General features: G+C 42.5%; 1 long non-coding RNA gene across 1 annotated transcript in view; it reads right to left on the reverse strand.

Moving 5' to 3' along the window:
- Positions 1–1299: 1299 nt before the first annotated feature.
- The window catches only part of LOC120383231, a 42920-nt gene continuing 17142 nt past the window's right edge, over positions 1300–27077 (reverse strand). Inside the window, exons 3-6 of the long non-coding RNA XR_005588380.1 lie at positions 24492–24660; positions 18203–18288; positions 1993–2102; positions 1300–1430 (exon numbers count right to left, since the gene is read on the reverse strand). This is a non-coding gene — a long non-coding RNA (uncharacterized LOC120383231). The remainder of the gene's footprint in view (positions 1431–1992; positions 2103–18202; positions 18289–24491; positions 24661–27077) is intronic.

The raw sequence follows: 27077 nt of genomic DNA on the forward strand, positions 1-27077 counted from the left end.
TCAGTTCACTATGGAAAAACTTCTCCAAGCCTGTGTTGTCTTTGCAGGATAGGCACAACTGATTTTTATAAAATGCCATTAAACACCACTATGGAATATGCTCTGTTGTACAAAGCACCGCTGTGCCTATAAGGAAAAGGTGATCTGTCATTCATCAGCAGTGTGCTGGTAGGGGTGGTGTTCTCTGTTAATCTAAAGTGAAATGTATCAAAGTTTGCCTCTTCCTTGGGAAAAATCACTATAGTCTTGGGCAAGACACAGAATTCAGTTGCTGGCTAAGAGAGAGGAATAAAAATAGGACAAACCTGACATCCTTTTGTGAAGATCAGGGGTCAAAGCCCCACTCCCCATTTAGCTTCAGCTCCCATATTTTCTATTCCCTGGGAAGGATCTGTCCTAGAGTAACAGGCCAACAGGAAAGCCTCAGGTAATCTGAGTGTTGGAGGAGGTCCTGGGATGGCCAGCCAAAAAGAGAAGTGAGAGAATGTAGGGAATAAGGAGGAATATAAATAAAAATATCAAGAAAAATAACAAAGAGAAATATATATACCTCTACCCCGATATAACGCTGTCCTCGGGAGCCAACAAAACCTTACCGCATTATAGGTGAAACCACGTTATATTGAACTTGCTTTGATCTGCCAGAGTGCGCAGCCCCCCCCGGAGCATTGCTTTACCGCGTTATATTGGGTCGCATTATATCGGGGTAGAGGTGTATATAAATTTACAGGATTAATGATATAAAAAAAGAAATGGGGAATTGTTAATGAGTAGCAAAAAAAAAAATCTGTAGAAAATGAGGAAAACAAGCCAAGAAAGAAAGAAAACTTTTTTTTAAAAACCACCTCTAGAAGGCTTGCTATTTAAATGTTTTATCCACTAGATTGGCCAGCATCTAAGGAAAATTTTATTAAAACTCAGGATGTTTTTTCTTCTATAGTGCACCTTTTAAATGGAAGAATGACAATTTATGGTCAGTTAGTTCCATGGTACCTGATTATAGTCCAAATTATGGAGTTGTGACTGTCTAACTGTTATTCAGTGAGCAAAAAAGGGCACAACCCCTATTTCTTGTCTCTTCTTCCTTTCAGATCACCTTTAAAGGGAACCAGGGGTTGTTAGTCAGTTTTTCAACATTATGAATTCAGGTCTTATCTACGCTGTATTTTGATGGAAACCCTCTTTTCCTGGAAAACTAGTAAGTTTATCAAAGATATTAAGGTTGTGAAACTTGAATAACTGAAAGAGAAAGTGATTTTCATTCAGACGTTTTAAACTCTTCATTTTTGTTCGTTTTTAAACATCTGTTTAGCACAAAGTCCTGAAAAACAGAAGAGAAAGAAGCTTTTCTGTTAAAGTTTTAACACCCTTGGCTCTTCATTTAAAACAGTGAGCTTTCAGTCCACACTTCTGGATCCTCCATCAGAGACCTAGAACAAACAGACAAGACATTTTTTTTTCTCTTACTTAATTGGCCTCTCAGAGTTGGTAAGACAACTTCCACCTTTTCATGCTCTCTGTATGTGTATATATATCTCCTCACTATATGGTCCATTCTATGCATCCGAAGAAGTGGGCTGTAGCCCACAAAAGCTTATGCGCAAATAAATTTGTTAGTCTCTAAGGTGCCACAAGTACTCCTGTTCTTTTTGCGGATACAGACTAACATGGCTGCTACTCTGAAACCAGACAAGACATGATATTCCTTCCATTTCTATGAGTTGTTTTTTTTAAGCAGAACCTCTCCTTTTTCAGAAAAATAAAACAACCAAAGAGTGTTAAATAATATGAATAAAAGTCTTCAACAGTTCCTTACTATCTGATCCTGTAAGCCGCGAGTCTTCAATTGTTCCAATTGAAGCCACTAGCAACGTTCCCATAAAGCCAGTGGGAAGAGGATCAGCCTCTCCTTGTTCTCTAGTCTTTCAGGAAAAACAAGGTAAATATGTCCTGAATTTGTCATGTTAAAAAAAAAAAAAAAAAAAAGCTAACCTTTTGGCTGTGTATAAGGATGGGAGAACCCCAACCTTCTGGCCTTATTCATCTTGGGAAGAAAAGAGGGCAAAACCGCTATTTCTTTCCCGCTCTCCTTTTCACGTCACCTTTAAAAGGAAGCATTGCTTGTTAGTCAACTGCTCCTGTAATGTAGTCTGTAAAAGAGACACCTTGTTTGAACTGCTTTTATGACCTTTTCCTAAGCACTGATGACTGAATTCTTGCTGTACAGTGTTTATTTAAAAGAAAAAAAGTCTAAAGCAAAATAAAAAAAATTGTAATGTCCATGGGAGATCTCATCACATTCCTGATCAATATCTTAGAACAACTATTGATGACACAGCCCTTAAAGAGGAATCATTGAGGCACCTTGTGCCCAAATAAATTTGTTAGTCTCTAAAGTGCCACAAGGACTCCACATTTTTGCTGATACAGACTAACACGGCTTCCACTCTGAAACAGCCCCTAAAGAATTAATCCTGTATTTTACGTGGATTGTAAGATCTCGGGGCAAATACCATCTTTTGGTTCCGTGTTTGTACAGCACCTAGCACAGTGCAATGTCCTGGTCCATGACTGGGGCTCTTAAATGCTATTGCAATTCAAATAATAAATAATAATAATTAATAGTATTTTATATACAGCCCAGGGTGTGCTGGAACAGGAATTTGGTAGCTTAGTCAGTCCTTAATAGATATCATGCAGAGTAGACATAGTCAGTAAAGCTGATAGTTACATTCATTAATACTGAGTCTTAGAGCATTAATTCAAGAAGCCTCCAGTAACCTGCTGTGCTGTCAAGCTGTGACAATTTGAATGATGGTGACTTCAAAGTAGAGTGAGTTTGAATGTCAATGTCTCGTTAAAACACACAGCATGGAAATTGTTTTCATAAGAGGAACAGGCTTTCAAAGCTGCCTTAAATGAGGAAGTCTCCATCCAGATAAAGTGAGATTTGAACTTGGGGCACTAAATTTCAAAGGACAATTCCTCCAAGACTGAACATCACTTAAGACTCCTTTGTAGGTACTATCTTTTCCCCCTGCTGTGAACCCATCAAACTTTCCAGCTCCAAAGAGGATACTAGCTTGAGGAGAGACTAACTGGAGTCTCTGCTTTATGAAACCATGCCAGTTAAAATGTACCTTTGTTAGAGGGCTGTGCAGATAAAACAGGTTGCAGAAGGAAATGAGTGAGGGATAGAGAAAAAAATTCCAGATGTCTGAAATAACCACTGCAGACATAAAGAGCCAGCTGAACCCAATAGAGCTACACCAGTTTACAACAGCTGAGGATTTGGTCCCAATTCTCTAAGGATGTGACCCAAAGCCCCAGGAAGTGAATGGGAATCTCCTGTTGACTTCAGTGGGCTTCGGATCTGGCCACAATTCCGCTAATTATTAAAAACGATGGAGTTACACAGATGTGAAACTAGTGTAATGGAGAGAAGACTCAGGTCCCATGTTTCTTCCTGAGAGGTGAAAAGCAGGTTCTAACACGGTCCTATTTCCCAATTTTTATAAGGCATCACTACAGGAGGACTGAATCTGTCACTGGTCACTCAGACTAAATCATCCACTTATTACAACAACTCCAAAGTATAGTGAACCCACTGACTCTCTTCTCCAACCCCCTAATTCTTTCTAATTCTTACTTTTTCCAAATTAACATAGTGCTGTATTTACCTTACTAGATTGGACGAATGGTCCATCTAACCCTGCACCAACCTCCTGTAATGGCAATACACTATGTCAAATCTGTTGCGACCAGTCTAGGTCTCCCAGGATTTTATGACTACCATTTTGCACATTATGGCTACTTGGTACTTTAGTGGCAGTGAGGATAAAACTCAGATCCTCCTTCTCCAAAAATCACAGGTCCTTACCATTTCAACCAAAGAAGAAGATTTGTTTGTCATTACTAGTAAAGAGCCTATAATACATAGCTGAGCAATTCTGAATCTACCCAGTGCAGGGCAGTGATACATGTACACACACACACTCACACACACACACACACACAAGCCAGCTCATTCTTTACAACAGAATATTTTCTCTTGAATTGACAAGCAAGTAGAAACTTGAACACAGTAGCAATTGCTATATTGTTAACAGACTAATGGCCAGTCTAGTCCAATATTCTGTATCTAACAGTAGCCACAAGCACATAAGAAACATAAGAACGGTCAGACCAAAGGTCCATCTAGCCCAGTATCCTGTCTTCTGACAGTGGCCAATGCCAGGTGCCCCAGAGGGATTGAATAGAACAGGCAATCATCAAGTGATCCATTCCCTGTCACCCATTCCCAGCTTCTGGCAAACAGAGGCTATGGACACCATCCCTGCCCATCCTGGCTAATAGCCATTGATGGACCTATACTCCATGAATTTATCTAGTTCTTTTTTGAATCCTGTTATAGTCTTGGCCTTCACAACATCCTCCGGCAAGGTTCCACAGGTTGACTGTGCATTGTGTGAAAAAATACTTCCTTTTGTTTGTTTTAAACCTGCTGCCTATTAATTTCATTTGGTAACCCCTGGTTCTTGTGTTATGAGATGGAGTAAATAACACCTCCTTATTTACTTTTTCCACACCAGTCATGGTTTTATAGACCTCTATCATAGCCCCACATAGGCATCTTTTTTTTCCAACAGTATTATTAATCTCTCCCCATATGGCAGCCATTCCATACCCCTAATAATCTTTGTTGCCCTTTTGTGAATCTTTTTCAATTCCAATATATCTTTAAGATGGGGCGACCACATCTGCACACAGTAGTCAAGATGTGGGGCGTACCATGGATTTATATAGCGGCAACATGATATTTTCTGTCCTATTATCTATCCCTTTCTTAATGATTCCCAACATTCTGTTCACTTTTTTGACTGCCACTGCACATTGAGTGGATATTTTCAGAGAACTATCCACAATAACTATATACTTTAGAGGAAGGCATATAAACCCTACCCTATGATACACTACCAGACCAGGTTTGGGGATGGGAGAGAGAGATTTCTTCCTGATTCTTTTTGATGATTAGCTTATGCATTGGAGCATTAGGATTGAGAGCCACATAATTTTTATTTTAGCTAATATATCTCAGCTTTTGTCAAGAAGATGATTCTGCCATATGACCATATTATCTCAACTGCTTTGTCACCAACACATAGAAAATGGAATACAAAATTGGATGAATATAATTGAGTACTGACTCACTCTCTGATTAGAGTGAATGGTGGAGCATTTTAAACTGTCTTGGAACTTCTTTGAGATTCATGTTCAGAGTTGAAAGCTCTTGATTTAGCTATCTGTGCTCCAAATAAATAAATCTACTGTTTACTTTCACCATAGTCCTATTTCCACTTCTTGGGGCTAGATGCTACAAATCCACCTGCTGTCATAAGACTTCACTTTCCTTCTGCATTATCTTGATCAATTTTCTGCTGCAACCTTATCTGTTCATTTATCTGTCATCTTGACAGGTGCAATTCCCCCCACTGTGGTCTTTCAAACTCCCAACTCTCTAAACTCATCTCCTCTCCCTGGACTCTGACTCATAACCCTCTAATAACTAAGACTTCATGAATGTCAACATTTAATTCTTTTCCCTAGAAATGCTTATCATTTCATTCTTATCATTTGATTTTGAGTCACATAATTTTTAATTTGTGAAGCTTCTCATAATGCATTTGTTCCATTCAAAAGCATGTGAAAATGCAAATATGTTTCCAAATGTTTTCATTGGAAATATCCTTTTGCTTGAAAATGCCCCCTCATTGTAATCCTGTATTCTGAGACATAATATGAGTACTTTTCATAAAATCAGGACGGTTTTGCAATGAAATGGAAGGAAGCCTATCTATTCACACAGGCCTCACTTGCCTGTGGGTTACTTTGAATTCCTTTGCCACTTGAGGAGCGTTGGTTCAACACTGACAATTTAGTTAAGCTTTAATTTGGGTGATTTTAAGATTGATGAATATATACCTAGATTGAAGGTTCCCAAACTTTTTGCTGGCATGACTCCATTTTAATGAATTATTTCATCCCAGGAACCCAGACAGCACGGAGAATGTCATTTTGTACAGCCAAATGGCATCCTCAAGGCATTGTTACCTTGCGTGCGCCATGTGGAGCAAAATGGTGTCCTCCACACTCTAAGGATTGCCATGGCTCAGTCTACTGATGGCACGTCTGGGCCATATTTTCTTGTCATCTACCCATTTCCCTTCTTCAAAAGAACAAGAGAGAGTTAAACTTCTCCTTGTCATGTTTGGATGATTGAATGATTAGTGTACATAGGAAAGTTGGAAGGGTATGAGGTATGCAGAGGGACTTGTAAGCAAAGGGAACTACACAGAAAAAACCAGGGTCTTGAATCTCTCTTTAGTCTTAGGTGGTGAAGCTGAAAACAGGCCTCTTATAATATGAGTGTGTTCTCTGTCAAATGCAGCCTGGACTGGAAATGTGTCCCTTTTACTGGTGTGAAGAGTATGTACTTGCATCTCTCCTCTGTCATTTTTGAAAGCTTCAGACAGTCTTTTATCTCAATGAATGTGGTATTTCCCCATCATATGGGTTTCCTCTTTTTTCCCTGATGCTTTTAAAATGTCTTTTTATCATGTCATGGTTTTCTAAATTATTGGCCAATGATTGCGGAGATGATTTTGAACCAGAACACTAAATGTATGCCTGAACTTTGGCTAAGTTCTGACTTGGCTCTAAACTAAACTCTGAACTTCATAGCTCAGACCCATCTGCATTTTTTGGGGCGTATTTTTGCAGCTGTGAATTGTACTTTCTTGTTTGGGAGGTTTGCTTGTGTCTGGGGAAGTGTTCAAATACATCTTCTTTTCACTCTAGGGAAAGCAAGTCAGAAGCTTGGTTAACAAACCAATCTCTTCCCTGCAGAAGCCTTTCTCACTCTCTGCAATCTCTCTACAGTGTCCTCTAGCTCTGGCTTCCAGGACAAAACTCTTTCCACTGGTTGAGGGGTTGGACTAGATGACCTCCTGAGGTCCCTTCCAACCCTAATAATCTATGATTCTATGGTCAAGGGTCTCCTGCAGGAGCTTCCCACTAACTGCAGCCTCCATCACAGCTTCTGCTTCCTCTTCCTCACCCCCCTCTCTCCTTTATTCTGTTCCTCTCTGGAATTGTGGGGTGGCAGTGGAGGTCTAGCGTCACTCAAGCTTTAACCTATACCCCCTGTTGGGCCAGCCAACTAGAATGCAAAGCACCATCATACACAAATGAGAGGTTTTGGTGAGTGGACGGGACTCGAGTGAGAACTTGAGTTAATTTTGCAGTGAAAACCAGCCCTTGGAAAGAAATTCTTCAAATATACAGGGGAATACCCAGAGCAAAAAGGGCAGGGTCTCATCCCAGGGTGGTCTTGGAGCAGTGATGAATCCAGTTAAATTAAGTTCCAGGAGAGAATGTCCTTTAAACCACGGTCCTCCATAGCAAACAGAGGAAAAGGCAGCATGATCCAGGTGAAGTAATGTATTTAAAATTAGTGCTGCAGAAACAATGGCAGCAGTAGTAGCAGCATTTCTTAGTAAGGACTTAGGAGGTTATTTAGGTTTTTTGCAGCAGTACCCACAGAATGAAATGAGTGCAACGGCTTTGGTTATGCCTTGTGGTTTGTGCTCCATGCCCTAAAATATAGCTAGTGTGTCTAAAGTCAATGACAGAGACAAAAAGGCTTGAACAGAATCCCTTTCTAAGGCCTTCTAATCCTACTGGAGCATACACAGAAGCAGAATTCACACAATCAACTGAAGAGCCATGTCCTAGTCTGAATCTAAGACAAAAAGAAATGCAAAACTCAGGGGTTTGGATTGAATGTCACCTTTAGGGATGGAACCAGAATTCAGCATGTCAGATTACTAAATCCCCTCTAATTTGTCATGCAATGAGGCATCAGGGTCCTCAGGGCAAACATCTGCAGCTTGATGCTGCTGCTCTATTGTGAAAAGGTAGAATAGTGGTACGGATGAGTCGCCAAGGAATAAATGATTCTCAATTAGGAGACTAGGTCAGACAGAGTAAGATGATTTATATCTAAGACATACTCAAACCATCCATATTAATGCTCAGCATTTCTATAGGGCTTTACATCTGCAAAGCACTTTACAAACATTGAATCCTTTCAGCAGCGCCATCAAATCGTAGGTTCTGAAAAATGTACCTGGCACCAGCTAGGTCAAGGAATAATTTTACTAGCCAGGATGCAAAATACGTTCAGCGCACCCCCAAAAAAATCACACTCCCCTGCAATGTAAAGGAGTGACACAGATGAGTCCTGGCTGTTGTATACAGCAGTCAATCTAAAAAATCAGGCCCAATGTGTCTCAAGTTGGACACCCAAACATTAAATGCACGAGGCAGCTAAATCAATGGCCACTTTTGAAAAACTGTCTGTATGTGATTTGCTCAAGAGTATGCAAATGATTGTGACAGACCTGACTTAGAACTTGGAAGCGTTTGGCTCCGAAGTTAGTAATCAGTGCCTTCACTCAGCTGTGTAAACTGTGTAAACTGGTGGTGGCTGGGGCATAATTTTCCATTGGTCCTTGGTTTAAATTTACATTTGATAATCTCAATGATATAGGTGTTTATTATTATCCTGTAATTTGCTGATCAGCACTACTTTAGCCAAGTCACCCGATGTCTCAATCTGGTGCTCTGTTAGAGTGTCACCTTTACCCGATTGAACTGAAAGCTTATATCCTTGAGAAACAGAAAAATGGCAAACATACATTTGGCTGACTTTGATCTCTGAAGACAAATCTTTTAAAGTTTAGCTCAAGGAATCTTTTAATGAAACAAAAGAAACCATGCCATCTGTATCTGCAGCTAGAAATAAATAGAAACAAGGCAAACATAAAAGACAGCCTTACTGAGCAATGTCAGTCCTAAGTGACTGTCTGAAGGATGGCAATATGGCTGGCTTTGAAAAATGCAAGAGTTTAATAAGCTTTTGCCAGCCGTCTGGCAAATCTTCCAAAATATATTTTACTAAAACCACCCTAAATTGCTCCTTTTTTTAGTAATTCACAGTTACCACTGCTCTGCACATCACACCAGCCAGAACTTCATGGCAATATCAGTGATAGAACACACATCCTACAGCTCCAAAAACACAGGCTCTCGTCATTTGAACTAAAGGAAAATCATCTTTAGTTGTGTATATGTCTTATGTCAAACAGCTGAGCAGTTTGGACTCCACACAGTAGAGGGCAGTGGTAAACATAATCAATAGCCAGTTCATTGTAATACACCGTAGCGTAAAACAAACAAATCAATCAACTTGCCGGACACCTTTACAAAAATCCCACTCTAGAACATTAAAAATTACTTCCATAGTGTATGCTGGCCTACCACCATGTGTTAACAGAAGCGCCTTCCTCTTTTGTTAATTATTTCCTCCTACCTGGCCTACAATCTACTGTATTTATGACACTGCAATCAATTCCATAAAACTTGTGAACTGATATCCAGCATGATGGCCGGTGGCCATAATATTGGGAGTACTGGAATGTGTGTAACTCTCACATAAGCTGCCTGGGAGGCAGCTGTAGTTCCTATCTGGTGACGAGATGCTTCTGTGTTGTAATGTGCAGCCAGTAAAAGTTATTTTCAGCTTTTGTGATCTTGTTTGTTTAACATGGTGGCGGGCGGAGTGGGTCCTCAGCTCAGAGATATAAGCCAGGTGTCCGGGGTAATAAGAGAAGTGGGAAGCTGATTAAAGGAGAGGTGCTCTTCTACAAACAAAATTAACTTGAAAATAAGCACTGATGGGAAAGGGAATGCAGAAAAATTATTGGGCTGTTGTATCAGTAGCTATTGGAGACATTGGATACTGATCCCTGTCATGTGAACAGTTTGTAATCCTGAACCATTTCAAGTGACCAGGGCTAGACAATAAAGACCTGTCTCTTAGCAGCACTCCTGTGTGTTTTACCTTTATTACAGCTGGTAAACTGGGTATTAGTCAAATCAGTTTAGTTGTTAGCTTGGGTTTGTTTTAACTTTTCCTACATCTGGCAGTAGCTCTTTAACAAACTGCTGCCAGGAGACCTTTATAGGACAGTGGAAACCAGTACCAGGAAATAATTATAGCATTTCCACCTACAGTACGTCTGCTTAAGGGCAGGTATAAATAGATCTTTAAGTGTTTGTTCACTCAGAAGAGAGTTCAGTCTAACAGCATTCTCAATTGCCAGCAATGAGTTTGAAGATTGGGGTTTTTTTTCCCTTAAAAGTCAAGGCGAAGATCTACTAAATATCACCCTCTTTTCTTCCATGCTACAAGTAGTGTTTAAAGTCTCTCACAATTGTACCAAAACCCAGATGTAGGGTGTGTCAAAATAAGACAGGGAAAATTTTCAAAGCCATTACACTTGTTTGGGTAAGGCGGGATAATTAGATCAGAAACGCAGTTCAGTTTCAGAACTGGGGAATGAATGCAAATAAAATGTGTTATTTCGTTCACTGAGAACACACAGGATGGACAAAAAGCCTTTGAAATAAAACATGCAAACTGCACAAAGTTCCCTTGTGGAAGGTCCAGCCCAAGCTTTGAGAAACGGCTCACTACAGTTCCTGAAAATGCTGCTCTTCTTCATCCACAGCCAGCCAAGCAGGAATTGCTGGAGAACAAGTGCAATGTAGAAACCACTGAGATGAGACTGAAGCAGAACTGGATATGGGATCTGTCTCTGAGACATACAGCTATACGCTTACTTTCAGCTTCAGAGCTGGAGAAGCCCAGAAATATCACATCTGCCCCAAAGCATGGAAATGAAGGGTCCATTTGTTACCATATCCACTTCTTTGAAGGAGAGAGAGCAGAGGAGTAACCGCCCAGCTGCCAGTATCACTATCATAGCAAACAAATGACTCCCTTGAATCTCCTTAGTGTAGTAGCACTCCCACAGCACCATCTACTGTTCCTGCAGCATCAACAGATGACAGACACAGAACGCCTGTAAAGTGCTGCATTGTTTATTGGCAACATTCAGATTTTCGTTCAAGAAACATTTTAAATAATGTTTCCCTTAGACACTCTTTTGGGGTCCAAGTAATGAAACAAACTTTATTTTATTTAGTGTATTGGTATCATTTTTTAAAGCACATGTTATAATGGCATTATTAGGCCTTCTAGGCCCATTTACAGCACTCTACCTTCAGTCTGGCAGGTAAACACTCACCTTAGCATATGATAGTCACGCTAGGCACAATAAGCACATTAAGCATGTACCTTGTCATAGTCCATTGTTCAAGCTACAGGTACTATATTTTATCAAACAAAAGCTATTTTAAGTGTTTTGTGGGGGCCACAGGGCAGGTGTCCATTGAATGCCAACTGCTAGTTTTGCTCTGTCATGTCTACTGTACTGACAGTGAGAGCCCTGAGTTCTAGTCACTCATAGAGGCCCAGTGCAAAAAAAGAGCAGGGCAAACAAATCTCATGGGGGAATAAAAATAAGAGATGGATCATAAAAACAAAAGGCACACATATTCCAACAGAGAGATGCAAAATGTAAGGATACCAAGAAGGTTAGCTGCTATAATACTGCGCGAATAGCAGGAATAGTCACTCCGGGCTCCTGACACCTTACTCAAGCCAACCCCTTTGAATGTAGACAAGATTTAGACTTTTAACACTAGGGGTTCTAGGTGGTATTAGTTACCTGAGCTTCAGGCTTGAATTAAACCACGCTTTGGCATCCCCAGGTATGAGATGCTGGGCCTTGACTCTCCATTGCCTTGCATCAGTTAAGCAGGGCTCGTTTAAGGCACAGGCATGGTAGGCAGTATCTAAGGCCACTGGAGTCATGCGGTTACATCAGAATCTCAGTTTTCACTTTAAAGCTTCACAGCGTGCACAGAGCGTAACCAATACTGTGATATCTGACTGAGTCTGCAGGCAGCCTGAAATGATAGTTCAGAGGTATGAGCTGCCCCATGCATTTCAGTGGGGTGTTAACTCCCAGATCTTCTGCTCTGGGGCTCCCCACCCAAACCATCCCAGGAGAGAACTCTGTGCATGGCCAGAATAGAAGAATGCAACAGGTCTGGCCCACCCGTTTAAACAAATACCCTCCAAAATACTGCAACAAGATGTGGAACCTCTTGTTGCCACCTCTGCCTCGCCAGGGGATTAGAGGGGATCCCGGCTGCCACCTCTGCTATGCCTGAGGGGAAGTCAGCCTGTGCTGTCACTTCTGGGCATAGAAAGGACCCCATGCTGTTGCCCTTGCCTCTTTGGGAGAGGAGGAGGAGCGCTCATGATTTTAGAATGCTTGGGGTAGGCAAAACTGAGCCTACTGAAGTGACTCAGCCCTGAAAAAGGAGGGACCAATTCTAAGACTGGCTCTGTGCCCAGTAAGTTCCTGTTCTCTCTACCGGTCTGTCACCAAGAGTATGTGTAATGCACTTGGGCAGGGGTCGGCAACCTTTTAGAAGCGGTGTGCCGAGTTGTCTTTTATTCACTCTAAATTAAGGATTACGTGTGCCAGTAATACATTTTAATGTTTTTAGAAGGTCTCTTTCTATAAGTCTATAATATATAACTAAACTATTGTTGTATGTAAAGTAAATAAGGTTTTTAAAATGTTTAAGAAGCTTCATTTAAAATTAAATTAAAATGCAGAGCCGCCCCGGACGGGTGGCCAGGACCCGGGCAGTGTGAGTGCTGCTGAAAATCAGCTCGTGTGCTGCCTTCGGCACACATGCCATAGGTTGCCTACCCCTGCACTTGGGGATTGATGACTTACTCAAGGTACTTTTAAAAAATATATACTTATTGTCTGATTTTCTGTTCTTGGTTCTAGTGAGAGGAAATTGATAATATTTATAAACATGAGACTCATGCCTCATCTAAGACATGTGTTCTTTATCCTAAATTCACATACACAGGCTATCCTCAGAGATTGTCCTATCAAAATCCGTTTACTCTGCATAAAAACACCAGCTCAGATACTGGTTTCCAAATATACCCAGTATCCTACAAGGCTAGTTCATCTTTGATAAGGACAGAGACTTCTGAGAAATGCTGCTGAGAGCAAGATAATATTTTTAATACGGAGAACTCTGGAATTTTTAAATACCTAGAACAGGGATAGGCAACCTACGGCACGTGTGCTGAAGGCGGCACGCTAGCTGATTTTCAGTGGCACTCACACTGCCCGGATCCTGACCACCCGTCCGGGGGGGCTCTGCATTTTAATTTAATTTTAAATGAAGCTTCTTAAACATTTTAAAAACCTTATTTACTTTACATACAACAATAGTTTAGTTATATATTATAGACTTATAGAAAGAGACCTTCTAAAAACATTAAAATGTATTACTGGCACACGTAATCCTTAATTTAGAGTGAATAAAAGACAACTCGGCACACCACTTCTGAAAGGTTGCCGACCCCTGACCTAGAAGCACTAACATTTTTAAAACTATAAGACGCTGCCAACATTTGCAAATCGTTGCAACCAGGATCCATTTTCCCAAATGGAAGTAAAAGGCTGCTATTTTTCACATACACTTAAGATACTGACAATTTTCTCATTTTCTGATATGACAGAGGATTCCCTCCCACCCCTCAAGGCAGAAATGACTGACAGTTACTAAATTTTGCCACAGAGGGAGATGAGAATTTTGCAAAAAGAGGCATCACGTTTTTACACATCCATGGCTAGAGGAAAGCAATAATTGTCCTAATACCCTGGCAATAATTCTGAGAAATGGCTGTCGATTTTGTTTCAGGGAGCCACCATTGGCAAAACTGCCAAGCATGTCTTTCTGAACTGAACTGCCTGCTGGGGTTGGTTAAGACAAACTCTATCAGCACTGCCTGTCTGTCACGTTTTTCTGTGTAGGGAGAATCCTCAGCCAATCTTGTCTATGATAGGCATAGCTGACAATCTGGGGGCTAGATCTTCATCTGGTGCAAATTGACATAGCTTCATTGCAATATACACCAGGTGAGCATCTGGCCCTCAGTTTTTAGCTCAGAAAGTGGCAACCAGCGCCAAATGTTGATATATTTTTTTTAATTCCAAGGCACCCATCGTGGACAATGGAGTCACTTTTTCTCAATAAAAATTGCTGGCTGTTACCAGTTTTACTGGGTCAATGAGCTGACCATGGAGCTACAATGGGCTGCATTCTGTGGCAATAACTGGAAGGCAGGAGAAGGGGAAAAGAGTTTTCCAAGTCACCCCTGTGCTCCATGTATTTTGGGGTAGCTAGAGATTCTGCTTGGCCAGTGCTTAATTTGTGCCCGGGCTTGCCAGGGCTGAGCCTTGGCACCTCTAGGCTTGGCGGTTCATAGCCCCAGCACTTCTGAGCTTGCCACATCAGTTATGAAAGTAAAAAAAAAATTGCTTGAGCCCTGGTACCTCTTCCATGACAAATTAAGCGGTGTGCTTGGCCTCGGAGCAGCCGGAGGCTGCTGTAATTTATGCTTTGCTTCAGCGAAGAAGCCGAGGATAACCACAGTGCAATGAGCTTGTTCCCATCCAGTTTCCTGGACCACCCTTGATATGTCCCCTATACCAACATAGAGCCCTTCTGCCAGCTCTGTGCCAGTTAGGAAAGTGCCTGCCCAGAGGATATTCTCAGTATCCTGTTTCTCTCCCCTTTATGTTTCCAGAGAGCAGGGTAAAGTTGCACAATAGAGAATGAGACCCGTGGAGCTGAGAGTCAGGAGAGCTGGGTGCTATTCTCAGCTCTGCCACTAAACCCTGTGTGACTTTGGGTATGTCACTTAACCTCTCCCTGCTTCAGTTTCGCCATCTGCAAATGGGGATCATAATACTTGCCTATCTCCCGGGGGCGTTGTGAGAATTAACCCATTTATGCTTGTTAAGCACTTTGTTAAGCACTTTGATAAGCACAGAAAATGCCAGGTAAGTGCATACTATGGCTATTTTTCCATGTTTCTCTTTTCTATGTTGGCTCCTTGCTCCCAAGCCACTGCCAGTTTGCCCCCTCTCACCTTGTGCAAGATGGGATGTCTTCGGTTATTATGTAGAACTTCTGATTGCTACACAAATTGTATATGTTCAGTACAGATATTTCATTGGCTAGCACAAATCTATAGTTTAAACCTCATTCCTATTCTCCTCTCACTCTCCTCTCCTAGGTGCTCCTTGTGCTTTCTCTCACTCTCTGTAGCTCATGTTCTTCCAGTGGTGCTGTCACAATTTTTATACTGGGGGTGTTGAAGGTGGGAACCATGTATTTGGGTTATTACTACTTCAAGCCGGGGGTGCAGCAGCACCCTCAGCACTCCTACTCCCAGCACCCATGTGTTCTTCCATGCTATTGCCTTTATATGTGCCAAGTACTTTCATTCCAAATCCCTCTTTAAACCCAACCCCTTTCGCAAAGCCTTTCTGTATTGATCGCCAGGCCAGTCTTTGTCCCCTTGTCATCTTGCTTTTCTGTGTCCTTTTATTTTTCCATTGAAGTCACAGGCAAAGCACTCATCGACTTCAGTGGGTAGAGGATTAGACCCTTATATTTTATTAAGTTCAAGGATCATGGTTTGCATGTGGTTCTCAACTACCATGCACGTGTACTGCTCTGCGTGCATTAGAACGGAAAGATTGCCCATTCTAGCAGTAAAACCTAGGGAGGAGGAGGAAGGAAGGAGGCATCAAAGAAGAGGAAAAACACATGAGAATCCCCTAGCAGAGCTTCTCCTTGATCCCTCCAATGGATTTGGGAGGGCTTCCCAGCTGAGGAATGAACCACGGGACCAACAAAGTGGCAGATCCTGTCATTTGGCCAGGAAGCAGGAGCAATCCACATGGAGGTTCTGTGCTCTAGCATCCACCCCCTGAGACCATGGCCCAGTGGAGTTCCACTAGCAGGGATTTGTGTCTGCTGCTGCTCAGGGACCCTTCTTATATCAGGGCTCTCCAGCATAGAGGAGACTATGGAACAAGAAACACAGCCCCAGGGGCTAAAAGAGAGCTTGTGTGTATCAGAGGCAGTAGGATTTTTACCCAGTGCGGTGTCCAAGCTCCGAAAGTACCTTGCACACGGCAGCCTTGCCTCCCCATTTTCAAATGGTTTCAGATTCCACTGCTCTTGTGTGTGTTCAGACTTTTCATTTTAATAGAAAACTGACAAAGTAAACAGACGCTGCTGTCAAATGGTGTTCCAGCCAGGAACAATGCTCCAAGGAGCAGGGCACACACATGCTCTGCAGATATTTCCTTCCACTTGGAAGGGTACATTGTATGGACTGTATATACACTTACATTTAAAGAAAGAAAAGGAGCTGATAAGAGATTCACGTAGTTACTGTAATAGTGTGGCCCACTATAGCGGGAAGAGCACTGGACTGGGACTCAGGAAGCCAAATGGGTGATATTCCTGGATCTAACACTGACCTATAATGCAATATTGGGCAAGTCACTTCATCTCTGCATACCATTGTAAGTTCTCCAGGATGGGGACCATCCCTTATTATGGGTCTGTACAGCACCTAGCACATTCTTTGCTGGGGCGTCTAGGCACCGCTGTAATACAAATAATTTTTAACCAATAATGGCAGCTCGGGATGGTTTTTACATTGAAAACTATGCAAACTATGAATCAGTCCCTGCCCCAAAGGCTTCCCAGTCTAATAAATAATATATTTTATTCCAGTCCTCCTAAAAAGCACTCTCACTGGGTTTTATTCACGCTGGTCAGCACTTATACAACTAACCCGATCCCACCTTCAGTACCATTTTTCTTTGTAAAAAATGCACCCTGAGTCACAGCAAGTTATTTCCACTTGTCAAGACAAAGGTTAATTAAATCTCAGCGACTACATCTAAAATCTAGCTCTGTGCCTATCTAGGGGTTTATATGACATGTTGCACTGCGTTACCTCAGCCGAAATAGGGCTGCAATTCAAAAATGACAAAGGCCAGGAAATTCACAGTTCAGGTAACTGACATTCTGCCCTTCACCCCACCCCTACAGTCCTGTAGGAGGAAGTAAAAGACACCCACACAATTTGTACAAGGGAGAGCCAAGATGTTTTCCAACACACCAAACAGGTTCTGCGGGATTGCACTATTTAAATAGCTTTCCCCCTCTCTCGCCAAATGTTTTCTAGCTTTGGGTAAATTGCTACTTGGATATTTGTTTTTGCTAAAGGAGTACAGGACACAGAGGGGATTTAGATGCATCATGTGCATACATCTTTGTAGATCTACCTCCAGAGAAATGTGTATTATGGGTGCACAGAGAACTTTACATATTTTCTGCAAAAGGTTTCTGCCTAGAATGTGAAATGAAGGGATAGGGACTGTCGGGAATAGCACCATAAAGCTTTTTGCAGTGTAAAGTTTTGGAAATCAATAAGTTTGATGTAAAGTAACTTGACTAAGAGCCCAAACTCGCTCCAGTTGGAGCCAAGGACAAAATCCCCATTGAAGTCAACAGGAACAGTAACCAGACTCTACAACTATGGACTTGTAATCACTGGTGATGCACATATTGTGTGTGAATTTGCTTATTTATTTATTTATTTACGAGAAGTCAAGCCAATATGCGCAATGAGTATTAGAAACCGCTGTTTGGGGTGACTCATGAGATTGGCATGTGGAGTTTTCCATTAATACTGGCTTGAATGCATGCCAAGGAGGACTTCCCAAATTCACAGTCAGTTATTGCTTGTCATGGAGATTAAAAATCCTATAGCACTTTATTCCACTCCGAGGGACTGCCCCAAATATATATATATATATATATATATGTGTGTGTGTGTGTGTGTGTGTGTGTGTGTGTGTGTGTGTGTGTGAGAGAGAGAGAGAGAGAGAGAGAGAGACCAGACAGCAAGTGTGAAAAATTGGGACGGGGTGGGGAGTAATAGGAGCCTATATAAGAAAAAGACCCAAAAATCAGGACTGTCCCTATAAAATCGGGACATCTGGTCATCCTAGAGGGGCGGGGGAAGGGGAAGAGGGAGAGAGATGGCTCCTAACTTTATAACGGGCCAAATAAAAACACTGGGGTATTTGGAATCCAGATCTTAAGTTTACAATGTGGGCCCATGTTTTGTATTTATAGGTGAACTGCAAAAGAAAATAAATAGGCTAGTACTTTTTATAAAAACCTTCTGATAGACAAAAAAAACTTAAGGGTTTTTAAAAAAATAAATTCTATTTGCTTTTTCACTTTAGAGACTTACATCCGGTCTCGCAGGAAAGACTCTATGATGACTGGAGGTCTTCTGAAATGATTATGTCAACAGCCAAGAGAATGAAAGTAAAGCAGCTGAAAGGAGAAGAGATTTGTAATCACTGTTTAAAACTTGTTGATTTTTGTTTGATTAAGTTAGCACATATTTAACTTCACATTTTAATGGACCATTTGGAGAAAGGAAGTCTCTGTTAAAGAATCAATTCTGTCCTTTCAATTAAAATGTGAGCGCTAACAATATACATCCTCTGAGAACCTCAAGTCTCTGAACAAAAGTAGAATTGGCAGACCAAAGCTGGCATTCCTGAGCTTTCCAAGGTCAAAAATTAGCAGGAAAAAAGCGCATTTTAAAAAAACGTTTAGGTCTTATTTATCCATCAGAAAGAAAAAAAAAATGGCACCAGCCCATTAAAAAAATCATTTGCAATTTTTTAAAAAATGTACATGTATTTTTCTATCAGCTATTTTTTTAACTTTGCCCACTAGATGGCTGTAATTGTTACTGTCATGTTTAATTTTTTTTCCAGGTTCTTGTCTTTAAGATGTTGTAATCTTCATTTTGTTATTTTTCATTCTGTCCTGTCAACCTCTGGTTTGTTATTTGAAGTGAGAGGTTGATGACTTTGCAATAGTCTTGTGATGAATGTAACTGTAACACAGCAAAATGGTTCAATGTCCCACATTTGTATCGCGTTTGGGAAACAAAAACCTCTGTTTACAAGCCTGCGATGGCAACTTATTTTTCTTTATTGTAAGAAACGGTTTTGATTTCTGACAGTAGCAAAAAATTATCAAAGACTAAATGATTCCTGGCCAAGGCTTTTCAGATGGTAAATCATTTCATGCATATAGTTTGCAATAATTCTCAGATATCGCAAACATTTTGCAAATCTTGTGGATGAAAGATCAGAAGATGGAACTAAGTATGAGGCTGGGTACGATGGCTCCCTCAATCATTGACATTGCTGATGGATGAATGTGGATGTAGTGAGGAGGCGTAGCCTCCCTTAGAGAATGACAAGGAGGGACCGCAACACATTCCCTGGTGGGCCAAACAGAAGAGTCATGTCTGCCCCGCCTGAAACGGAAGGGTGGGACAGGAAGGGGAAGTCCAAAAGGCGGGCCTTGCAGCTCAGTTGGGTGGGAGCTGCCATAGGAGACAGATGCGTCCCGCTTGCTGCTGAAGCCAGCAGAGGAACTCCTGGGGTTGCCTCCTGAGGATTGGTCAGAACTCCCAGGACTGTTGGCTGACCAAGGCACCGAGGAGCTGCCAGGGCTTCCCTGGCTGGATCTCCCCGGGCTGCTAGCCGAGTGAGACACTGACGAGCTGTTGGGGCTGCTGCCTGCAGATTGGCCAGCAATCCCTGAGTCAACGGACACAGGTACACCTGAGGGGGAGAGTAGGAAGCAACCCATGGAAACCAGACAACCATCTGGTTGGGAAACGGCCAGATACAAGGTCAGTGTGCTGTGGGTGGATTACCTGCTGACCCAGTGGCAGGCGACTCCACCACTGTTAGGGCCTTGGGCTGGGATGTGGTGGAGTTGGGTGGGCCCATGTCCCCCCTTCAACCCTCCCCTGGGGATGGCAGTACTCCCCCTCCTTAGGCCCGGAAGCCTGCACACCTCGGGCTCCTGTGCCTGAGCCCCTAGACTTTATTCGTGCGCCGCTCTGACTGGGCCTGAGGCTCATAGACTGCTTAGTCACGCTGCCCTGCTGGCAGGTCAGAGCCTACTAACTGTTGGCTGCTATACTGTTCTGCCCAGCTGGAGAGCCAGAAGACTAGTTGTAGCTAATTCCCCCCTTTGAGCTCACCTTTGCAGGTATGTGACAGTGAGGGAGGCCTGGCCTCCCCCAGAGACTGACAAGGAGGGATGGCCACGCAGCCTACAGTGGAAAAGAGCCAGGACTCAGCTATAATGAATATAAATGCAATAATTTATTTATGCACCTGGACACAGATAGGACCCCACAGCTCTTTTTGATTCTCCAGCTCCCAAACTAACTACACACAATCTATGCTGCTTGGTGTCATCAACGCACAGGGTCTCTCTAAGGCCGACCATAGACTCAACAACGGTGACATGAAATGACTGCACTGCAGGGGAGAAAACTACAAATCAAGGCAAGCTGGAAGTCCTCTTGTAAATTATTTTCATAACCAAATAGATGGTGACTTTTGCAGTTAATGGACATGGAGTGGGGCCTACACGAAAAGAGATAGATTTCAGGGGATAGTGTTAGACAGACACATAAACTAGCATTTGGGACTATGAGAATCCCTAGTTGCCTATTACAGTTATAGATATATGAAAAGGATTAAGAGATGAGACCTCCTCTTCTCATGTTGTTTTCCTGTTGCCATCTACCCTTTTTTAACATATAACCATTCTCATGCCTATTCTGGCGCTTTACCTTTTGGGTTTTATGAAGCAGCACTTCCCAATAAAAACAAAGAAAAAGGAGCTGGCCCTGAGCAATGCTGCCAATTGCTGGTGAGTTTTCACATCTGGCTTTAGGCCCCGATTAAGCAACACACTTAAACACATGCTTAACTTTAAGTATATGCATTAAATCCCATTGGCTTCAATTACACTTAAGCATGAGATTAAGTGCTTTGCTGAATTGGGGCCCTAGATTAGTAACCAAACTGTTTATAGTTTATATGGTATAAAGCAGTGGTGGGCAACCAGCAGCTCGCGGGTCGCACGCGGCCCATCAGGATAATCCGCTGCCGGTCTGTGAGACAGTTTGTTTACATTGACCGTCCACAGGCACGGCCTCCCGCAGCTCCCAGTGGCCGCGGTTTGCCATTCCCGGCCAATGGGAGCTGCGGGAAGTGGCGGGCCGCAGGGACGTGCTGGCTGCTGTTTCCTGCAGCTCTCATTGGCCAGGAATGGCGAACCACGGCCACTGAGGGTTGCGGGGGGCCGTGCCTGCAGATTGTAAATGTAAACAAAATGTCTCGTGGCTCGCCAGTGGATTACCCTGATGGGCCGCATGCAGCCCGCATTCACACCAGGGAGTTGTCCCGCTTTAACAGTATTAAGTTTCTAAACCAAGATAGAAAAAGCAGTGTGTGCATAGACAAGTTCTTAGAAGGAAGAGTGCCACCTAACTAGTCATCAGGACTTTCTACACCACCCTGTGGCAACCAACCAAATACTGACCACACCTGACTACCTAGCTTATGAGATCACAATTCAAGGTGTTTCCTTTAGCCTCCACCCATGACTCAGTTGTTTTGTTTTTGTGGGAGAGTGCATTCCTAGGTCTGAGCGTGCCCTTCATGGTGTGCATGCATCTTAGCTGTCTAAGTATTTAAACTGCACTTGTCATGCAGATATATACGAACACCTTCCAAACTGACATAAAATCTAACATAGAGTATAATTAGCCCTCAGATCCCTCTGGTTTCTTAGAAGAGAAGTTTCTCTACATAAAGTGACTCTTCCATGTTATCTTGATTATTTATAAGTCGTTCTTTTAATGTATAGAGAAACATTTACACTTCAGCTGCTATGAAGAGGTTTGGCAGTCTTGTCTATTATCTAATATGATTCTTTCTCTTACCTTTCCCTTGAAAATATTTACTGTCATCACCTTTTTGGGCCAATAGGTATGTTTTGCCAGAACTCAGACACATACCTGCTGCTGGTCCTCCTTTGTGTGTCCATTTCTGCAGTACACCTTGTTGAACAGGTTTTATTAAAACAATCCCTATGCAAATAGAGCAGTTCTACCTTCTGCAGACAGGGACTGATCCCACTGAAGTCAATGGGAGCCTTTCCTATAATTCACTAACAGGAGTTTTAAATATTGTCACAAACTTAGGGTTCTGAAGTGGTTTGCAATTTTATTTTCACCATACAGTTTGAAGTAGCTACAATAATAATGCAAAAAACATACTCTACAGGGGCTGCAGCCAATGGGCTTGGTCCATCTCATGACAAGTACAAAGCTACAGAGGCCAACATTTTCAAAAGTGGCCTCTGATTTTGAATGCCGAACTTGAGACAATTTGGGCCTAATTTTCAGAGATGCCAAGCACTTGTAGCTTTTATTAACTTCTGATGGAATTGTGGATGCTCATCACTCTCTGATAATCATCAAGGTGAATAATCAAGGTGTCTCAAGTTGAGTGCCCAAGAACTGAGGCACTCAAAATTATTAAATATTTTTGAATAAAATGGACATGGTTTGCACAGGAAACAGAACCTTCTTGGGGCTGGTCCAAACTGTGGAACCACTTCTGCAGGAAGTAGAAACTACCTGAAACCTCAACACTTTCCAGTCCAAATGCAAAAGACTCTTCCTCCACCTTGTCTTCACAAATAAAAATGCATACCGCATAGAACCAGGAGCGGCAGGTTTGTATAATTTTTGGTGGTGCCCAGAACGGGTGCGGGCTCTGGAACAGTGTTTGAGTGCTGGGTGCAGGCTCTGGGCTGGGACAGGGGTTGGGGTGCAGAGGTGGGTGCGGGCTCTGGGAGGGAGTTTGGGTGTTGGGTGCAGGCTCTGGGCTGGGACAGGGGGTTGGGGTGCAGGAGGGGGTTTGGGGTGCTGGGTGCAGGAGGGAGGTTGGGTGCTTGCTGCAGGCTCTGGGCTGGGACAGAGGGTTGGGGTGCAGGAGGGGGTGCAAGGCATGGGGCTGGGCTAGGGATAAGGAGTTTGGGGTGCAGCAGGGAGATTGCCTCAGGGCTGGGGGCCAGAGAGGACTCCCCCAGCCCTCTCCCCAGCAGCAGTGAGCTCTGGGGAAGAGGGGGCCCCTCCCCAGCTCCCCCAGTACGACCCTCACCCAAGCTCCCACCAGGCTGCTGCTCAGGAGGTCCAGCCAGGATAAGCCCTCCCCAACACTTCGGAGTTGCCTGCCGGGGCTTGGGGGGGGCTGCCATGCGCCTCCTCCCTTCCTCCCTCTGCAGGCACAGCAGCCGCCTCAGCCTGCCCCTGGCACTGCTCCCTTGTAACCAGCAGCGGCCAGAGAGGGAGCACAGTGTGGAACTGCAGGGGGCAGCCGCCTGCTGCCTGGGAGAGGCGCACGGGGCTGGGGGATGCTCCAGGGGAGGCGTGTGAGGGCGGCAGGTGCGGCTGGGGAAGAGACCCAGCCCCCAACATAGGTGGAGCCGGGCCCTGAATTTGCAGGAGCCAAAGCACCACGGGCCCATATAACTCACCGCCCCTGCATAGAACATCACCTTTAACAAAAAGACACACAAGCACTATATCATCCTGTGGAGAGGAATGGAGACAGAACTGTAAATGACAGATATTCCTCACGTTGTATAACTCATCATGACTGCTCAGATATTCTGGAGTTAGGCAAGTATAAGAATCTGAATAGAGATGTGTTTTACTGCATCTGATAGTTGTCTGAATTCTGATAAAGATATCCAGGTTTAAGCAAAAATAGCCTAAGGAAGTTAATAATGCTGAGGCCAAAGGATATTCACTCAGATGGCTGCTCTCTTTCTCAGACTGGGGATCAGGCATGTTATCTGAGCAAAAGTCTCCTGAAGCCCATGGAAAGACTCCCATTGACTTCAATGAGCTTTCAATCAGGTCACTACTGCAGATACCAGGCCATATTTTCTGAGAAGGTTATGTTTGTCAGATTTATGACGATTATCTGTGTGTCTTTCTCTGTACCAAAATATCTCATTAGCATGAACAAACCTGCCAGAAAGCTTTCAGTGGTGGATTTTTTGCATAATCCAGTTTTATTTTGCATGATTTCTGACCCTGCTAATAAAAATATTTCCTTTGACTGTGCTTCCCCTTAGAAGCTATATATTCCAGACACAGCTGCTCTGCCACTGTTTAGCCTGGTAAGCATGAGGCCATTTAAAATATAGAACTAGAGCATTAGCAAAACATTTGTCTCAATCCAAGGCCAACCAGGGAGGCTGTACCATTGAGGTGCAACCTTGGATGCCCCTTGGAGCTTTTTTGTCTGCGTCATGTGGGTTTGTGCTGAATTTAAGGCACCTAAGGATGGAATCTGTGACAAAATCTGATAGGGTTTTAGAAGCATTATTTCACAGCCTCAAATACCGTTTTTACATTTTTTGGCTCTCTCTATTGATCACTGTGTGGTCAGCAGTTTAATTATTTACCATGATACATATTGTATCATTTAGTCATCAAAGCATAAATTTTATAATACAAGGGTAGCTTCTTTTTTCCCCAACTACAAATCCTATTCTGCTGGGAGAAGCAATCATAGCTCTGCTCGGTTGGCTTTCGGCCATCTAACTGCTCCTTTAAAAAAAAAACATACCTCCCGTTCAAGGAACTCGATGTCCTGTTAGCAGGGCAGGACGTCAGTGTTTCTATGGAAACTCTTCCCTAAGAGTCTTTCTCCGCGCGCTGCTGATACGTATTGTATGACCAGCTTTGTATACCTCAATTCATTACAGGGATTGTGACGAAAAGAGAGCAGGTTTTGCCTGAAGGGAAAAAGCATTTTAAAAAACAAATATTAATAAAACAAACCACTAAAACTGAAGGTCCTAAAGTCATTTGGTGTATGAGTTGTGAATGGAATCTGCTGTCCTGTATAATACAGAGAATGAGAAATACCAGCAGCTGAATAATTAGCTCAGCTGAAAAAGCTTATTAATTCTACAGAGGGCCCTTTCTCTACCAAGTATCCAGGGGGGGGATTTGCTATCCAACTATCACAAGCTCATCACCATGCTATTTGAGCAACTTGGAGATTAGAGCTGGGCCTGAATCAAAACACTCTGATATGAACTGCCTTGAGCTTAGGGGCAGTTCATATCTAGATCCAGATCCAAATTTTGCAGCTGAATTAATCACTGTGAATGGTGCATGAAATTATAATGAAGGTAAACTAAGGTTAGTGTCCCAAGTGCCCCAACAAGTGTCCATTGGACCCAACAGATAATTGTTTGTATGGCATTTAAATATGAACTCCACTTGCTAGTACTACAAACAGCCACTAATCACATTCAAAGTACCCAGATTTGTGCCATTTCTGTAACTGAATGCAGTGAGTAAGGCACTGGACTGGGAATCTGAAGACCTTGATTCTATTCCCAGCTCTGTCATGGATTTGTTTTGTGACCTTCTAGTCAAAAGTGTCTGCTCATTTTGGAAAGGTGGAATGTTTAAGATGCTCATCTTGAGACACCTGGGGCCCAATTTTCAGAACTGCTGAGCAGCCACAACTCCCATTTACGTCAGTGAAAGTGTTGGGCGCTCAGCAACTCAGAAATCAGGCCTCAAGCATCTCAAGGTGGGCACCTAAAGAATGAGGTGTCTAATATTAGTGGACACTGTTGAAAACGTGAAACCTTAATCACTCTGCAGTTCAGTCTGCAAAAAATGTGCTAGAATTTGAGATCTATGGATGAAAAGCAAAGATATCTATATAAAGGATTCAGATACTATGCAGATGAGCAATATATAAAATCCTGAGTAAAAGAGAAAAAAAGCATTTTATTATAAAATCTTAGGAATGTCCCAGAAGCTTTGGGGTTTTTTTGTTTTTTTTTAAGTTTCCTAGGGAAGCAAAGAGGGTTAGGAGACTTAAGTATTTTAAACTATTCCAGCTTCCTGATGCTGTGGTAAAAAATCCTATTAACTTTAATTGATGTTGCTGAGTACATTCTCATTGATTTAATACAAGCTCACTCTTTATGCAGAGAACATTCTATTCTCAGAGTATAATCTAGAGCATTTTAGACCCATACAAATATTATAGATATTTCCTGATAACATAATTTAGAAAGATGATCTAATTACTGCCTGTGGTGTACACACAGCACTCACATGCTTGCCAACATACAATGAACCTTTGACCCCTTTCAAAGTATACACAGAGAGAAACTCTAAAAGCTTGTTTTGCTGAAAACCTTTTCCATCTCTTTCATGATCCTGGCCCTCATGCCATTGCTTTTGTAGCTGTACCTTCATAGTAATGTTTCACACTGAAATTATCTAGAAGGATCTCAAAGCATTTTACAAAAGACATTCTGGAATCAATTCATGCAGCACTCAAATGCATCTATTCCTGGGGTGGAGAATAGCAGCCAGATGGACAATTGGCACATGGCACGCTGCATAATGGTGGGGAGTGGTCAGGGAAATTTTAGCTGTGGCAAACATCTCAACTTAAAAAAAGTGCCATAGATCTTTAATGTCCATATAGAGCAGACAGAATCTCAGTTTTTAAGAGCTTGTCTTAATGCTCCAAAGCGTGGGTTGGAATTCATCTGATGTATTTAAAAGTATGTCCTATTCCATAAATGTAATTGTGATGGTCCTATTGTTATGGCTCAAGATTGATGTTTTGAAGTACTTTGAGCATGTAAATCAGCACACAAGCACTGTGTGACATCATTATCGCAGGGGTGGGAGAAAGTATAGCATGGGACACTAGTCTCTCAACTTTTCACATCCAAGTCACTGGTTCAAATCTGCCTGAATTCAGTAGTGACTGGAACATTTTTCTCCATAATGGCAGTTTACATGAAATAAGCAAGCAGTGAAATAAGCAATGTGCTTCATAATCAATAGGTATGCGCATCACCAAAAAAAAAAAAAAAAAAGAAGAAAAAAATCACCCCTGCAATTATGCCCTAGTCAGAAGCCTCAGATCAGAAGTCAATGATTGAATTGGTCATGAAGACTTAACTACCATCTCATCTAGAAAGTGGTCCCTTCACAATACATTTTTCCTCATTACAAAGTCACTGCATAATGGAACAATTTAGCTCAGCTGTCAGTCTCAGCTAAAGATAGGTTTGGAACTGTAATAGGAGATAGGAGAGATGCAGGTTAGGACTGAGAAGCCTTGGCAGAGCGGTCAATAGGAACTGTGCCCACACTGACGGGAATT

Source organism: Mauremys reevesii, linkage group 15 (genome assembly GCF_016161935.1).
Source record: "Mauremys reevesii isolate NIE-2019 linkage group 15, ASM1616193v1, whole genome shotgun sequence".
NCBI lineage: Eukaryota > Metazoa > Chordata > Testudines > Geoemydidae > Mauremys > Mauremys reevesii.